The following is an 18,054-nucleotide window of genomic DNA, read 5'->3' as shown; positions in this document are numbered from 1 at the left end:
GTACTTCTTCTCACCTCTTCACACTATTTCTTCTGCATGATGCAAATTCTCTACTTCAGCCCTACTTCTCTTGTTGAGAATGTTTACTCAACTGAAATGTCACATCCTAAGTGAGACTCCTGATTGCCAAAACTCCACTGGGCTCCTTTACCCTTATTTCCTCCAGAACTTTCTGCTTTCCTTTCCCCAGCTTTACTGCAGTAACTATGGAATGAATGTCTTTAGTGCTAGAGTGTGAGCCTCCTGAGGGCAAGAACCATGTCTCTTCTGTTGACAACAGCATTGCCAGTACCTTACTCAATGACTATCACGTAACAGAAAATAAGTAGATGCCCAATTAGTAAATGAAAGTGTGAAGTGGATGGCAAAAAGTCATCATAGCAAATCACTAAAGGGATTCTTTTACCTGTTTTGCATACGTTTGTGTTTTTAAGAGGACATATAGCCTGAAGACACTCTATGTATATTCAACCACAGATAATCCATCAAAGCAATAGATTTTTATGGTATAAGAACAACACCTAGATCAGAGTATGTGGCAAAAAGTGAGAGAGATCGGAAAGAGGCCAAATGTAGACAGCATCTGTAAGCCATAGCACCGGCCGACTGTACAATCTCACACCTTACTGCAGGAGAGAAAGCAAGTCTGCACTATCTTTTCAGTAGCGCATTTATACTACAAATCTCCTAATAAGAAGAGCTGTCTTGGGGCCTGTTATTTTCTGAATGTATGTACCCCTCCCAAAATTAATATATGGAAACCTAATCCCTAATGTGACAGCATTAAGGGTTAGAGCTTTTTGGAGGTAATTTGATCATGGGGGCAGAGCCCTCATGGATGGGATTAGGGCCCTTATCCCGGGAGAGGTGCCTTGCCTCTTCCACCATATGACGCTGCAGAAAGAAGATGCCATCTACGAGAAACTCCTCACCAGACACCTCATCTGCTGGTGCCTTGATCTTGAAGTTCCAGCTTCCAGAACCTTGAGAAAGAATTGCTGTTGTTTCTAAGCCACCCAGTTTATGGAATTCTGTTATAGCAATCTGAGGTGACTAACAAGCCCTAGTTCACTTAAACGGTAAATGAATGCTTTAAAATGTATACTCAACTAGCACTTCAAGAATCATCTAAGGGACAGCATCATATAGGGACTGACCAACCGGGTTGATGATCCTAATGAATGTGAAACCAGAGGCTACAAAAATTCTCAAGAGCAACAATTCTTGATCAGATTTATCAGAATTTACTGGGTGGCTTTATCTTAAGTACTTCATCATCAGTAATCTACCTAAGGTTTTTTAAATGAGCTTTAATTTTATTTACAATAGATAATATTTTGTTGGCATCTAAAAATTCTGGGAAATACCAGAGAAAGTAATATGAATACAGTTTTAATTAAATAAAGATTCAAATATAAATGAGTGTTTGCAACTGGTATAAAATATCATATTTGCAAAGCATTTTATCAACTTAACATTTTAATATTACTGACATAGATAAGGCAGACTGATATAGCAAGAATGAAAATACATGTATGGAATAAGTGTTGTAAATATTTTCAAGAGCTATATATTCCTTAGTCAACATGCAAGGAAAATGGTAAACAAACAAGGATGCTAAATAAGAAAAACTTGGAACATTCTTCAATGTACCAAGCAGAATGTGAATATGCCACTTCATTCGAGGGTGGAGCATTCTCTTTTATAAAATAAAGTCAAATATGCTAATTTTATTTCCAAATATTTAATACTTTAATTTAAAATACTTTTCCTGGTGTGAGTACTAATTCAGAGAACTTCATAAAGTTATTTATAATGTTGTTATAAATATTATTTAAAATTACACATAATGGCCTACTGCTCAAATTATAGAGTAAATATATACAGTAAGTCCAAACCTATTTTTATAACATGTGGGAAACAAATTTTCCCACGTAGAATATTTACACTGAGAAAAAAACAGCTAGATTATAGAAACTAAAAATATACAAAAATAGGCCGGGCGCAATGGCTCACGCCTGTAATCCCAGCACTTTGGGAGGCCAAGGTGGGTGGATCACAAAGTCAAGAGATCGAGACCGTCTTGACCAACATGGTGAAACCCCGTCTCTACTAAAAATACAAAAATTAGCCGGATGTCGTGGCATGCGCCTGTAGTCCCAGCTACTCGGGAGGCTGAGGGAGGAGTATCAATGGAACCTGGGGGGTAGAGGTTGCAGTGAACTAAGATGGCACCACTGCACTCCAGTCTGGTGACAGAGCAAGACTTAGTCTCAAAAAAAAAAAAAAAAAGTACTAATTAAAGGAAGAAAAAAGTGAGCCTTACAGTCTCAGAGGCTTTAGAATTGGGTGGAGAATGAAATCTCCCTCTCAATTAGCTTTGGAAAAACCCTAAAGAACATAACAGCTCTCCAAAACAAGGTTCCATCTTATTGTGCAGGCCCTACCCAATGAAGAACAAACTTTCTGGCTCCCAACAACAGGAACCTCACACTTTGCAGCCTGTCTTCACTTCTCTTCTGCCACACTGCCTCACAAATACTTCTCAGATGCCCACAAATGCCTCTCACCTCAGAAATTCTTTTTCGTCTTGATACTGATTCTTAAATAGTAATATCTTGTGGTCAAACCCATTTATTTCATCTGTCACACAACAGAAGTTAATGATTTTTAGAGGTCAAAAATCTCAGCGATGACCCAATAAAATCAAACTTCTTCAGAGTATGTACACACATGGACACATAATTTTGCATGCATTTCAAGGCTTATAGAGTAGGTCCAGGACTGATGTAAAATGAATGTGTATCAGAATGGCTAGAATGCTGGTAAAATATGTCTAGGGTTCATTTTGATTGGCTGTAGTGTGCAGTCACATTGGGTTGTGCCCAGGAACAACCAGTAGATAAATATTTTGAATAGTGCTCTCTCTAGGAACATGGGTCCTGACCTAGACAGTAGCAATAGGAAATCAATGGCAGTGCTACATCTGTAGTGACCATGCCACCATACAGAGAAGCTACGTGAGACATACTGAATGCAATTTATATTTTGCAACCAGGAAGAGTTTGATTTCTAGGTTTACCACTCACTTGCTGTGTGATACAAGGGCACTTACTTCTTTCTAAAATTAAATTTTCTCATCTGTGAAATGGAGATAAATAATATTTTTGTCATAGGACTGGATAAAGAATCGTATGAAAAGTATCTAGTGTCTGGTAAAGAACGGATCCTCATCAGATAGATGATATACAGACAGTGACAACAATGCTGAAATGTTTATTGTTTGGATAATAACTCAACACTCCCTTTTGCTCTATGATGCTCAAGTTCAAAATACTTTTCTTAAAATTTATATTTCATTCACAATCATTTCTATTTCAAAATCCTTCCTTTCCCTGAAAATCACAGCTTCATGGCATTCATTAATGATGTGGCAATTCCCACCACCATGACATACTCTGTCATCAAATACTTGTAGGTTCAGCTTAATCATGACTCACTGAGAATGCACCAGATGCTAGGCATTATATATATACATTATATATACACATATATATATACACAGGAACCTTAGTAGATCACATGGTTATACCCTCTAAACAGGAGCCTAAGGAACAGCAGCTTCAAATCAGAAAGTTTTCACAGGGTAAATAACATTTAAAATACCAACCAGAATACACAGTAATGCAATAATGGCCAGATGAATTTTAGTTGTATAATGTTCTCTCTTCTCACATTGTTTTCATAGCACACATTTCCAGGTTTCTATAAAAATGCAGCAAATGATGAAAAGCAACATTTGTTATCTCAGTTTATATTAGTAACTCAATTTCCCTTAGGACTGCTATAGATGTGGAAGGAGTTTGGGATTGAATTAACGAAGCTATTTGGATAACTGCTGAAATAAGATCCGGGAATAAAATAATGTATCTATAAATCTTTTTCTGTGTCTTTAGATTCTGCAATCCCTTGGGCTACTTTCTTGGTACCTGGAGGAGAAAATGATTATTTTAATTTTAAAATGCCAGTAGGTGCAAATATATACTGAGACTTAGAAACAAGTCTTAACAAAGATACTTCATGTACTTCAGATACAAAAATATAATATTTTTGCATTGCCAATCTTCTAATAAAGACTTAAAGAAAATAGAACATTTAAAAATATTTATTCATCATCCATTTCTTCAGCAAATATAAAGGTAGAATCTATTGTCTACAGGATCCTATATAGGTTTGGGCTTGGCAAGTGCTTAAATCATAGTCTGTGCCTTCAAGGGCATCACGGGCCTGGCATGGAGTGAGGACTTGCACACCAACACCACTGGTGAGTGGGGATGGTGAACCGATGATCGCTTACAGATTACATGCCATGAAAGCTCATAGGATAAAGAATTACATATAGATGGGTTTGGTTACTGAAGAACAAGGTTTGAGCTGACCCCTGCAGATGGGAAGGAATGGACACAGAGAGGAGAAAGCACATCTTATGCAGGGGGAACAAACATTTCTGAAGGTGACAACATCTGCTGAGAGGTGACGGATGTGAAACTTTGGGGAGTCACCATGAAAAGGCAGATTGGTGTTGGACTGCAGATTCATACCTGGGTCATGAAGAGTGGGCTCCATCTAAGAAACCCTCAGTGTTTGTATAATGCCTGACATGTGGTACCTGCTATACAATTGTGAGGAATGAAATGGCCAGCGCTTCACCTTGACCATGGACAGGCCATATAAGAGGCAGTACGGCATACTATAAAATACTCTGCATTCAGAGTCTCCTCCTAATAATTAGCATGACCTTGGGCACATACATTATCTTGTCTGAGAAAAAATATTTTAATCTAAAAGATGAATATAATAACTATTTTATCTAATGAGGTATTGTGAGGTTCAAATGTAATCATAGCTGTTGAAATGTACTGGAATAATGACATTGTAATCAGCACAGAAGAGATCAGTATGATGTCTATTAATTATTCAAGTAAGAGCTGGTGACCACCTGAAGTGGAAATGGGGAGGCAGGGACTGGTGTGAGGTGTAAAGGACAGTTCAAAGTTGAAGGTAACAGGGCAAGGATGAGGGCATCTCTGTCTCTGAAATCTACTCTGGTAAGTGCTGTGGACAAAAATCAAGACGATTGGTGGGATGGTGGGTTACAAAAGGGTGTGCAGAGAAACTATCTCAGAGGAGACAGCATTTGAGCTGACATTTAAAGGAATGAAAGTGTTCCAGGCAGAAAGAACAGAATGTACAAAGGTCCTGATACAGGAGCTCAGTGACAATACTGAGTGAACACTTTAGAAGCTCATTTGGCCACAGCACCACGGGCAAGGTCGGGGCAGCAGGACAAGTGCTCAGAGAGATGGCTACAATCACATCAGGACAGTCCCATGGACACGGTAAGGACTTAGGGTTTGACTGTGAATGTGATGGGCAGGCAGATGGTTTAGACGTGTCTGAAAAATGGCAGAAGGATCACTATGGCTGCTGTGTGAAGAATCAGCTGAGAACATTCTAGATGAGAACATTCTAGACATTGAAGAGTGGGAGGAAGAAGACTGGGAAGGAGGCTGCTGCATGGAGGCATGGTGAGGGATGATGGTGTTTTGAAAAAGAGTGCAGAAGTGAAGAATCTGCGAAGTGATCGGATTCAGGATCTAGCTGGAGGGAGCGTCGGCAAGACTGCTGATGGATTAGATGGGGGCCTGTATGAAAAAGACAGGAGTCAGGCAGGACTTGAAGATATTTGTCTTTAGCAACTGAGAGAGCAGTGGCGCTATACTCTGGGGTACAGTCTTCTGGGGGAAGGGCAGGTTTGGCAGGGAGTATTTAGATTTCTGTTTGGTACATGTAATATTTGAAATGCTAATTCTCCATCCTACTATCCAATAGGTAGCTGAACATACAAGGATAAAGAAAGGGAGAGAAATTAGGGCTGGAAATATCAATTTTGTGGTCATCCGTGTATAATGCTGTAGAAATTCATGGCCCTGGATGACTACACTTTAAAAGGCATAATAATAGAGAAGAGTTTTAAGATGGGATCTGGATGCTCAGTTCTGAGGTTGTTGGTAAGATGAGGAGGAAGATGATGTCCCAGAAGTCACAAAAGAAAATGACCACAGCATTTGGGGATGTGAGGATCCTTGGAGTCCTTTTGAAAAGTGGTAGGAAGAAATGACTAGGGTGGGAGGTGAGCATGGAGAGATGGTGAGCCTAGATATTTTTTGAGGAGTTTTTAGTAGAAAAAGAGAATTTGGGTAGTAGATGGTAAGTGTGAAGAATATAGAAGGTTATTTACGAAATAATGTAACTTGGGAGATGCTACAGCAAGATTCTGTCTCATATGAACGAATTATCCAGTATATGTCCTCTTATTAAATATTTACAAAAGTCTATATAGTAGGTGCTATCACTATTTTAGAGATGAGAAAATGGATTTGCCATGGAGACAACATTAGCCAAGACAGCACGTGAACTGGAAGAGCTGAGAAGGAACTCCAGCTCAACTGAACACTAAAGAGGAAGCTTGGGCCACCAGAGCACATATGCAATGTCAATAAAATCATTTCTAACTCACATCTGGGAGTACGAGACTTTGGGTTAAAGGAAAAATCTCCAAATCCCTTATTAGTTGAATAACCATGCTTTCCTTTGTTTTGTTTGTTTATTTGGTTGCTGCTTGTTTTATAAGTTACAGATGGAAGAGAACATCGAAGATTCACCAGATATTTGCACAGAACATTTCAGAGCCAGGGAAGTGGCCAGGAGAAGTTTCAGAAGAGAGAGAGTGAAGTAAATGGGCCCAGACACTTCAAGGATATAGAATTTATTTAACTAGAATGTCTGAGTAGGAATAAATGAAGGCAGAAGAAAGTTGAAAAATCTTGGATGATCTAGTTAAAGGCTTTGAAGCAGAGTGAGGATTTGGACCTGCTTCTCTTTAGAGTGAAAGCTACTCTGAGATCAAAGCCATAGGTGAAAAGAAAGGTTGACAGCAGCATTGAGAATTGATTGGAAAAAGGTTTTGATGGAGGCAGAGAGTGCCAAAAAGAAAGAGTGGATGTCAGCTCATTCTCCTGGTAAGTAATTACAATAATGACCCTATGCTAGCACTGTTGAAAACTAAAGATTAGAGTCCATTATTACAATAGAGCTATTTTTACATGAGAAAAAAATCCCAAGGTTTAATCAAAACTGTTCATACTGAAACTATGACAAGCCAATTACTGCTAGTAATTTTAATAAGAAATACACATGTTATAACCAAATCTATCACTATAGTAATCACAGAGTGTATCCTACCCTACTGAGGCCGTATCAGTAGCATCACCTTTTACATAAATAAATTTTAATGTACTATTTTTAAGGAATAATAAAGTGTTATTTTTTTTTGTTTTGCTTCATTTTGCTTTTAGCGACAGGGTTTCCCTCTGTCTCCCAGGCTGGAGTGCAGTGGCCCGATCATAGCTCATTGTAGTCTCCAAGCTCTAGGCTCAAGAGATCTTCCTATCTCAGCATCCCAAAGCGCTGAGATTACAGGGTTCAGCCACCAGGACTAGCTTAAACATCGTTGATTCAAGGTGCTGAAAATATTTTTACTTTTATTCCTGATTAGTTGTCATAACTAAAATTTAAAAATAAATCATTGACTATAGAATCTGAGAAATTAAAACAACAGTAAATTAGATCCTAGCTCTTAAGTGGGTGGAAGGGGCATACTTCCTTCACCTATTAAACTGACATTTATTTATACCCACAGACTGACTGAGGCAACAGAAAGAGAAAAAGTGACTTTTAATAATGCACTGAGGCTCAAAAATTTAAATCAGAGCTGAAATCGTTACTTCAAAAGTCTACTAGAGTCCTGGAGCCATCTACCTCCTTCCGCTGACTCTTGTCTCTACGTCAGTGACGGTGTGTGTAGCCAACTGTGGATCTGCAGATGAGAGGGTCTTTGCAATGAGGCTGGTCAGAGAAGGTGAAAGGCTGAAGGAATGGGGGATGGGGGGGTTGTATTCAGCCTCCTTTTCTGACACTCCTGATCATTTCTGATCACAAAACTAAGGGACTCCTGGGATAGCAAACCGAGTTATTTGAAGAACAAAATAAAAGTCATATCAGGATGAACTAAGTAGTATATTTACATTCTAAAAAAATCACTCAAAATACAGCCTTTATTCAAAAGCCCAAGGCAGATGAATTTTCTCACTGAAGACTTGTTGAGTCCCCAAACAGGAATTCACCTCAGCCCTGAGTCCCCAAAAGACCTTGTATATATATTTTAGGAAAGAAACATATTCTGCTTTCTTAATTTCTATTACAACATAATGTATTTATGTATATATAAATATATTTTTATAAATTATAGATAATCTAATTTCTATAATATATAAATCACATATGTATAATTCATTTGATATTTATTATGTGTTCATATACACATGTATATCTTACTCAGGAACAGGAAAAGGAACATCTAGGCAAAACTCCTTACCCTTTAGTAGGATTCACCTAAGGATAACTAAATGATTTGATGCATTTCAGCGGTTTGAGTATAAGTTAGCTACTTAGTAATACATTTGCAAGTATTTAATTCTTTTTGAATAAGCCAATGTAAGCCTTAGGTTGCTGAACTCTGCCTTGTGTAAATGTCACCTCATTTATTTACTTGGTACAAATAATACACTGCTAAGCAATATGTTTTGGCTTCCAAGCCACCAGTTATGGGTTTAAATTTAGAATCTAGAATTTACCAGGTAAGTTATTTGGAGTAAATTCATTAAACTTTCTAGGCATAAGTTGCTTCATTTCTTACAATGCGGACAGTGGCTCTTTGGTTTGTTGAAAAAATGACATGGGATGATGTTAGGAAGTGTTCATGGAATGGTAGCCTTTGTTTTCAGCATCATTACTGTGATCAGCTGAATTGCTGATTTTCACTTTAACCACAGGAACCCTGAGTGGAAAAGTCCTGAGTCATTTATGTACTCATTACTTCAGAGGATCAATTCCAAGTCACAAAGCTAGGACCTCAGCATACTGTTTACAGCCAGTTGCCTGAACGTGAAATGTGGGAGAGGCTACTTCCTGTAACAACCCAGATAACCCGAAAATAAAGGAATTTTATTTATTTATCCACATTTATTAAAATATTTACCTTGTATGTAAGTGTAACAAAATTTAAAAATAATTAAATATAATTTTATTTACGAAGTGGGCAGAGGTGTGGTGCAGTGAAAAGGGCAAAAATGCATAGAAAAAGGATTTATCTTACAAGTACCTCAGTTTTTAATGAGATTTTAAAAGCAACACTCAATCTATTCTAAGAAAAATAAAGTAACATGACTATGAAAGAACAATCATTTAATAAAAGCCTTCAGCTTTGAGAAGATTACTTTTTTAAGTAAATGATTTTAATTCCAATTAATTTGGAAGTCTGACTGGGAATATAAAAGAATGTTATTGTGTTGCACAGGCTTTAAAATCAAACAGGTCTGGACTGAAATCATGACTTGACATTTGCCAGCTACTCAAACTCTCTTGGAGTCAGTGTCCTTATTTATAAGATGAAGACAATGTTAGTATATATTTAGGCAAATGTTTGTAGAGATTACAGAAAGCAGCTGAAGCATCTAAAACTACCCAAGACACCTAGTTCTTCACTTTAAGGGTTAATTGCTATGGAAATTTATCTCCCACCATAAGCAACTAGAAAAATAGAGAAACAACTGTTTTCTGACTGCCTCAGTCTGTTTTGTGCTGCTATAACAGAATTCCTGTCACTGGGTAAGTGATAATGAACAGAAATATATTGGCTAACACTGCTGGAGGCTGGGAGGCCCAGTATCAAGGTGCTGGCATCTGGCAAGTCCTTTGTGCTATGTCAACATAGTGAAAAGCATCACATAGCAGAATGGCAAGAGACAGCAAAGGGGGCTGAACTTGCCCTTTTATAACGAGCCCATTCCTGAGACAACAAACTTACTCTAGGACATGAATCCATTCATGAGGGTGGAGCCCTTATGGTCTTATCCCCTCTTAAAGATCCCATCTCTTAATGCTGTTACAATGGCAATTGAATTTCAACAAGAGTTTTGGATGAAACAAACATTCAAACCATAGTGGATATATAGAAATTATATAACCATAGTGGATATATAGAAATTATGTGTTTATGATTGGACTGCAGGTAATGCAGGACTGTGATCCTGATGTGAAGGAAACTGACAGACATTTGACCTCGTTAGCTATAGCAGAGTAAGGGAGAAACAACACAAAGCCGAGACATCTCGGTGAATGGGGGAGACACAAATCAAGCTGAGAGAGGTTAAGGAGGCTAGATTGCTCAGGACACAATACCTAAAAGAAGTGATTTGCACAGAGAGTTCTGGAAATTTGCAGATAGGCTACCTTGAATCTGTGGCTGAATATTTTTTTCCATACATGCATGGAGTTAGCAATTCTCAAAGCTCACACAGAGTTGGGATAGTTTGTGTTCCCACCAGACAGTGGAGAGACCTTATGGTACTTGAGGCATCTTGTAGAGTTGCTAGAAGACTACTGTTATCATGGTGGGGCTAAATTACCCAGAGCATTATGGCTCTTCTGGGTGCCCCAGCAAAATTTAAAAGCAAGCCTCAAAAGGATCAGATTGATGTCGATTCACTTAACTGCTGCCTGCATAAAGACAAACATTTTTTTAACAGAATGCTTTGAAATACACCACCTAATTTACAATGTCTGGAATCCAGTAAATCACTATGAAGTCTGCAAAGACATGTAAAAATAGGAACCACTACCAGGAGAAAAATCAATTTAAAAAGATCCAGAAATGACAGAGATAAAGAAATTAGCAGTCAAGAATATTTAGCTACTATTACAAACATGCTCCATATGTCCAAGGAAGTAGAGGGAAAGAGGATCACGATGAGGAGAAAAGTGAGTGTTGAGAGTCTCAAATGTAATATACAGAGAGGAAAAAATACCACGTTTTTAAATAAACATACACTAGAGAGATTAATAACTGATTAGATAATGCAGAAGGGAAAAAGGCAGTGAATGTGAAGAAATAGCAAGAGAACCTATTCATAACTGAGCTCTATCTGTGACCTGTGAAGCAATACCAAGTGGTCCAACACAGGAGAAACTGGTGCTGCCCATTCAGGCAAGGAAATAACAAGGGCAGATAAAGCAAAGCTTGAGAAGTTTTAGAAGTTGAAGATGACTTAGAGAAAGCAAGAGTGGGAACTAAGAATGAGGGAATAAATGATTGATGCCTTCGTTCCCTCCTTGATAGCTAGAGATGGGCCATTATTTCCTAAAAAAGAAGTTCAAAGTAATGAAATTCAATTTGACACAATACCGGAAAATGTAGTTTTATTCATACATATATTGTACCTTTTGTTGTCACCTTTTTGGGGGATGGTGGCAGAAACCAAAGGAGGCCCTTAATGCCTTTAGCATCAACAGTGGTGTTTCCTTGGCGTCTAAGCTAACACCGCTTAATTACCCTATCAGCATCTGAAGTCCTGGTAGAATAAAATTGGGTGAACATTTTTAGAATAAAGTATCTTCAAAAATATAAAGCCTTCCCTTGAAGAGCAGACAGCTGTGGAAATATACAAAGAATGGTAAAATCCACTAGCAAGTGAAGCAACACAGAAAGATGAATACAGGCTCAGGGAAGAGACAATTATGAATAGAGGCTTCTGATGACATGGGATGTGGCAAGTGGCCCGTGCAGGGTAAAGAGAATCAGCATGTCAGTATCGAGGACAAACACCCATAGCACTCTCCATACATGGGCCATGGCAGACAGTTTGCCTAAAACTAGCACTCGGAATAACAGCTTGTTTTCATCTGAGCTGTGGACTCATAGTTAGAGATTAAGTTTCATAAAGCAGAAATGTACATCAGCCTCAGAGGATATTAGTAAAAAGTGTAAAAACAGCCCCACACCTATACAGAGGAATAAAACAAAATATCTGTAGGTACCAATTGCTCTGAAATGACCCACTCCAAAGATTAGAAGGTGCCCTCCTGCAAGCCTACTCTGAGTTGTTCTAAACATTTTGAACCTGCCAGGATACTGAATAAACGCTACTTATAACAAACGTCCAAATATAGGCAAGTCCATTATATTTGTGAAAAGTTAATGTCACCAATGACTTCATTTATTAAAAAGGTACTTTGCAAGGGATAAAAAGTTGGGCATTTGAACGATTTTAGATAGTTCTGTGAAAACAGTTCAGCAGGAGTAGCTATTAGAATAAAAGCACTGTCCTTGATAATATGATTCTGAACATTCAATTGGAGATTTCATTATGATTCAGTTTTTACACTCTAAAATTCATCAACTTCCTTCTAGCTTCCTGTTTAAAATTATAATTTCTAAGACTAAGAGCCACAATTGCCCTTCTAGCCTTTTGCTTTTCATGATAACTTAGAAAAAAAGAGAAATTGAGAAACATACTATGGCAGGTGATCATTTGCAAACACACGACTCCTTCAATGCCTGCCATGTTCAACTTCATTTTATAGCACCTATCTTGGCAATATAAATTGTGTTTGGCTGCAGAGGTATGCAGCGCAGTACAGTGAAGAAAAGCAATCCTGACAGCTGAAAAATAAAGCACAAATGTGTGTGTGTGTGAGAGAGAATGTGTGTGTGTATATGTGTGTGTGGTTGAGAGGGGAGAAGCTCTCTGTTTTTCCAGCTTTCTTTCGAAGGCGAATGGTGCTATTTCAGTGGGTTTCCTTGTTTCCTTGTACAGCAAAGCAACGCCACTGGAGGAAAGAGACAAGTGCCGCATCTTGGAGGGCTGCCAAACGACCTCAAATCAGTTCAAAAGGAGCTCTCTCACCAGTTCCACAAATGAAAGCAATTTAATCCAGCACATGCAGATGAATTGTGTCAGGAATATTTACTATTATAAAGGCCATGTTTTTTTGAAACAAAAGCCTATATTACATTAATTTTTGAAAGGAGTAGTACAGGAATATTGTAAGATTATTTGCGATATAGTGACTATTCAGAATAAAACATGCTAGCATACTCATATTTTTTTGTAAATTTTGAATTTTATGCAACTTCCCCCAAATTCTCTCAAAATATGTGTTAAATAAAATGTTTTCTGTTTTTTTAAATAAAAATTATCTAAAGTATCTAAAATTCGAAACTTTGAAAGTATATACCTAAGCCTTCAAGATCAAATCATATTTACTTACGGGTTTATTTTTCAATGGGTTTTGATAAACCAAGTTAAATATATTTGGAATACTTCAACTGTGCAATCTACAGTTAAATGTATTCAGAGAAATTCTAGTCAAATGAGTGCAGTCACTTACCTTACTGTTCAATTAACATTCAAATTAACCATTTAAATTTCAACATATTTTGCTTTATTGATTATGTATTTTAAGACAACATAAAAATGAAAGAAAACATGCTTGATTTGGAGGCAATATATACAAATTACCCATGACTGTCAATACTGGTAATAGAGAAACTTAAAAAGTATCCTGTTGACTTCAAATAAATGTAGAACATTGCTATATAGTATATTTTGCATAAATGGTGTATACTGTTGGGACTCAGGAGGAACAAAAGAAGGTTGTGCACAGGGAGTTAATACACACAAAGAACAGGTATAAAGAACTAGCTGCCCATCGTCCCATTCAATGGAAGAAGACTTTTTCCCTAGAGAAGAAGTATTAAAGGAGAGTCAATCTAAGCAGGATTATTTCTGTGTTATCTGTTCTGAAAATGACACACCGAGACAAGATGATCACCAAACCCTTTCCATAAATATAGTCTGCAATGCACCATTGTAGAGCTGTCACGTTGACTATTCTGACTCATATTAAATATCAAGAGTATGCAAACACATGATCACTTATATTAATATCCATGCATAAGCTGCTTACATGATTTTAGTTCACAAAACTCAGATATGAAGTTGTATTAAGTCTGAAAAGCAGTAAGGCAAGAAAAAGGAGAGTAGCCAATTAAAAAATGGACAGAAAAAAAGATGAAAATGCATAGTGAGAAGGGATATTATACTGGCTAAAAGTACAAGCTCAGGTCATGGGGTTACATGCACCAGAGACTCCGGATATTAGCCCTGGCTCATGCAGCACAGAGGGCAGCCCGGTGGTGAACAGCATGCATCCTGCAGTCAGACTTCCTGGGTCCACATCCTGTCTCTGCCAGGGACATGATATATGGCTTTGGTCCAGTAAGTTAAACCCTCTTGGCCTCAGTTTCCTCATCTGAATAATGGAGATGATCGTTGTTCCTCCATTATAGGCTTGGTATGGAGACTAAATCAGTTAATGACTGTCTTAGAACTGTGGTGGGAACATAGTAAGTGCTATCTGTCTCCTAAGTAAATGGCCATCCTAACCCCTTGGATTTTTTATTTATGCAATAAAGATAACAACACTGACCTCTAAAGGCAGTTATCATCAAATTATTTGAGTTACTATTTGTACAGCATTGCTCACAGTGACCAAAACATGGTAAACATCCAATAAACAGTAACAGTTAGAATTAGTATTACTTCAGTGAAGAAACAGCTAAGATTTAATAAACACCTACCATACTGAGCATTTTACATTATTAATTCATTTTATCATAACCACCATGTTTGAGGTAGATTTTATCATCATCTCTACTATAAGGATAGGCAATTGGAAACAGGTAAATAATAGATACTACTAGTCTGAGTAAAGTTACTACAACTGAATAAAAAAACTTAGTTCATAAACCGAGGCAATCAACCTAATTAATTAGCCACGCAACCCCTTTGGACTTTTTTATCAGTCAATTCCCAGTTTTGTGACTGAATTGGTGAAGATGATTTGCAGTGTTGGCACTCAATACATGGCCAATTGTTCTAGAAGATGTTCTTTATTTATTTATACATGTGAGAATTACTGAACACCTTGGCAGAGGCTGCTAGCTAGTTGTCTTGGTGATACATATTTTTTTTCTTCTTCCTTATTGAGTAATGAGATATTTAAGGTGGTAAAATGCCCACCCACAGCACTAGATTTCCAAGTCTCCCTTGCAGCTAGAAGTATCGTTGACTAATTTCTGGCCCATGAAATGTTAGCAGAAGGTTAAAATTATTCCTTAAATGCAAAGAATACAGCTAGCGGGCCCAAGTCATTATCAGCAGTTCTCCTTTCTTCTTCTTGCTTGCACTATGGACTTGATGGCTGATGCACCATAGAATGTCTTGCACCAAGAGATGACCTTGGGAAAATAGCCATAGACTACGGGCAATGAGGCAGAGATCCTAGTTCTCAGTGGTGATACATGTCAGCTTTAGACTACCTATGACCAGTCTTCTACTAGAGAGAAAAAATACACTTCTGTCAGGTTTAAATCACTGGAATTTTTGGCCTCTCTTGCTAGCAGGTGAATGCAATTCATGCTGATATGAGCAGTCATATGAACTGGACATCAAGGGCAAACAGGATACATTTGAAGAAAACAAGAATGCAAATAATTAAATGCAATAAAGCATTGCACATATTGGGTAACAAATAGCAAAGAGTATAATGAGATTGCCCAGGAGAAAAGTGTTTATTCTATCTGCATGGGTTTCTTAGAGGTGATGAAGCTTGAATTGAGTCTTGAAAAATGAGAAGGCATTTGATTCAAGAAGACAGGAGTGAAGCAATGGGCTGCAGGCAAAGAGAACTCATGGAGGAGAAAAGAATCACACAGAGACATGAGTAACTAGATATTTCTGAATCAAACTGTTATTAGTCATTAAGGTCAAAAATATATAATTTTGTACAGAATGGATGATATATTTGATTGAATAAGACATTATGAAAAATTATCTGGCTATTTAAAGAAATATACATATTCTTCTCTATGTAATATGCTTAAAAGTGCTTGACACTGAAGAAGGTAAAGAAAGGAGCTGGTGATGGGGCTTCCTACCACAGCCTCTCTCAAAATGCAGGAGCTCACTACCACATCTTGACCCTGTTACCATCCACACTTGGTTGAGGTTAACAGTGCACACTTTGAGATAACTTTAAAGGCAACCTTTAGAAAAGCACAAATCTCTAATAAATTAATATTCTCTCATCATGATAAAAACACATAAAATATGCAAGATGAATTTTAATATTCATGACACATCTTTCAAAAGATTGGTGAGATATCAAATGTAATAAGATAACAAAAAAGCACTTTGTAGAGGTGCTCAAAGTACTTTCAGCATTAGTGAATTCTTACAACATCCTTGTAAGAATGTTGTAAGAAGTCCCACCAACAGGACTGAGGGTGGAAGGATGCTCTTAGAAGGTCATCTGGTGCTGCTTTACGGTGCTCCAAGCCTTCCTGGGAGCTGGTCTATCACCCTGGCTTCCCTACAATGTCTTCAAGTAGGTGCACAGGAACAGCAGGACCTGTGGTCACAGGCCCACCCCCAGGTCAAACTTACACACGTGTGGTAGTTACACCATTGCAGAGGGGGCATGACAGCTTACATAGTTGATTTCAGGAACTCTTGGTAGTTCTAACTGACTGCTGAGAATTGGACTAATTTTTAGCTTGGCATGAGCAAAAAGCAAAGAGCTGGCTTGCGTTGCTAACCCTCACTATGAGCTTCGGCACAGTGGGAAGCTCCCGTAAATGGTCTCTCCAAAACCCAGAACACAGTGACATGGTGACAACCACCAGCCACCTGGGCAGCACGTTGCGACCATTTGTATAGATTTCATTTTATCAATTCTTTAAAAAAATATACACCATGGAATACTATGCAGCCATAAAAAACAATGAGTTCATGTCCTTTGTAGGGACATGGATGAACCTGGAAACCATCATTCTTAGCAAACTGACACAGGAACAGAGAATCAAGCACCACATGTTCTCACTCATAGGCGGGTGTTGAACAATGAGAACATCTGGACACAGGGAGGGGAGCATCACACACTGGGATCTGTCAAGGGGGGACTAGGGGAGGGACAGTGGAGGGAGGGGAGTTGGGGAGGGATAACATGGGGAGAAATGCCAGATATAGGTGATGGGGATGGAGGCAGCAAACCATATTGCCACGTATGTACCTATACAACAATCCTGCATGTTCTTTACATGTACCCCAGAACCTAAAATGCAATAAAAAATATATATATATATATAAGAAGTTTCCTTCATTTCATGATATATTCATCCTATCTCCAACTTCCCAAAACAAGAGCTATGACTTTTGATGAAAAGTATACTTTCAAGATGTAATTTTAACTAACCTTCCTAAGAATATTTTCTCATATTTTTATCATATGTGCTGCATAATTTGAATTTTATATTTTTTATTGATATAACTTGTGCCGAGTCTGGGCGATGAATACTGCAGAATGCCTCACTGTGGATGGCCTCTCTCCTATCCTGACCCTGGATACTTGAATGGTCATGGGCTCACATGTGGTTTCCCAGGCTTGGATACAAATAACACCTTGGATTCTTTCGAATGTCAGCTTAAAAACCATCCTCTCAGAATGACCTGTATAGGGTCCCCATCTAAAGTGCCTTATATATTTTCGTAACATCGCATGCTTTTTATTTTCCCCTAGCACTTATTGCAATTTCTTAACACTGTCATTTATTTATTTTATGTTTCCCCCATTCAACCTGTGGCTTTTTAAGTTCTTTGATGACAGGGTTAATATTTACTTTTCTCACTAGTGCCAAAAACACTGCCTTGCAGTGATTAACTACAATGTTTTTCTAAATGAATCAATACTCTCATGGCTTCTTAAAAGAAACAGGACCCAAGATAAGACCTGACGATTGAGTAAGGGATGCTGGGCAATCGACATTCAGACCACTCTCCTGCATCCCAGTTGCACACACATCACCAGGCTTAGGGCAGCCCTGGCAAACTACCTGTGTCCAAAGCTCAACTCATCTCATTTTTCTCTAAATCTGCTCTTCTCTACAGTAATGAAACTGTTATATACATGACCATATTATCATAGCCTCGGACACCCCAGCTAGAAATCCGGGCACCCCTGACTGCTTTTTAC

At 38.0% G+C, this 18,054-nt stretch overlaps 1 protein-coding gene across 3 annotated transcripts in view; it reads right to left on the bottom strand.

Moving 5' to 3' along the window:
* The window catches only part of PRKN (parkin RBR E3 ubiquitin protein ligase), a 1,419,146-nt gene that overhangs the window by 788,638 nt on the left and 612,454 nt on the right, over positions 1 to 18,054 (bottom strand). The window lies entirely within an intron of this gene.

This window comes from Aotus nancymaae, unplaced genomic scaffold, assembly GCF_030222135.1.
Source record: "Aotus nancymaae isolate 86718 unplaced genomic scaffold, 86718_ANA_hifiasm-v0.15.2.pri h1tg000040l, whole genome shotgun sequence".
NCBI lineage: Eukaryota > Metazoa > Chordata > Mammalia > Primates > Aotidae > Aotus > Aotus nancymaae.
The sequence above is the reverse complement of the archived record's forward strand: the minus strand, read 5'-3'. Positions and strand labels throughout refer to the sequence as shown.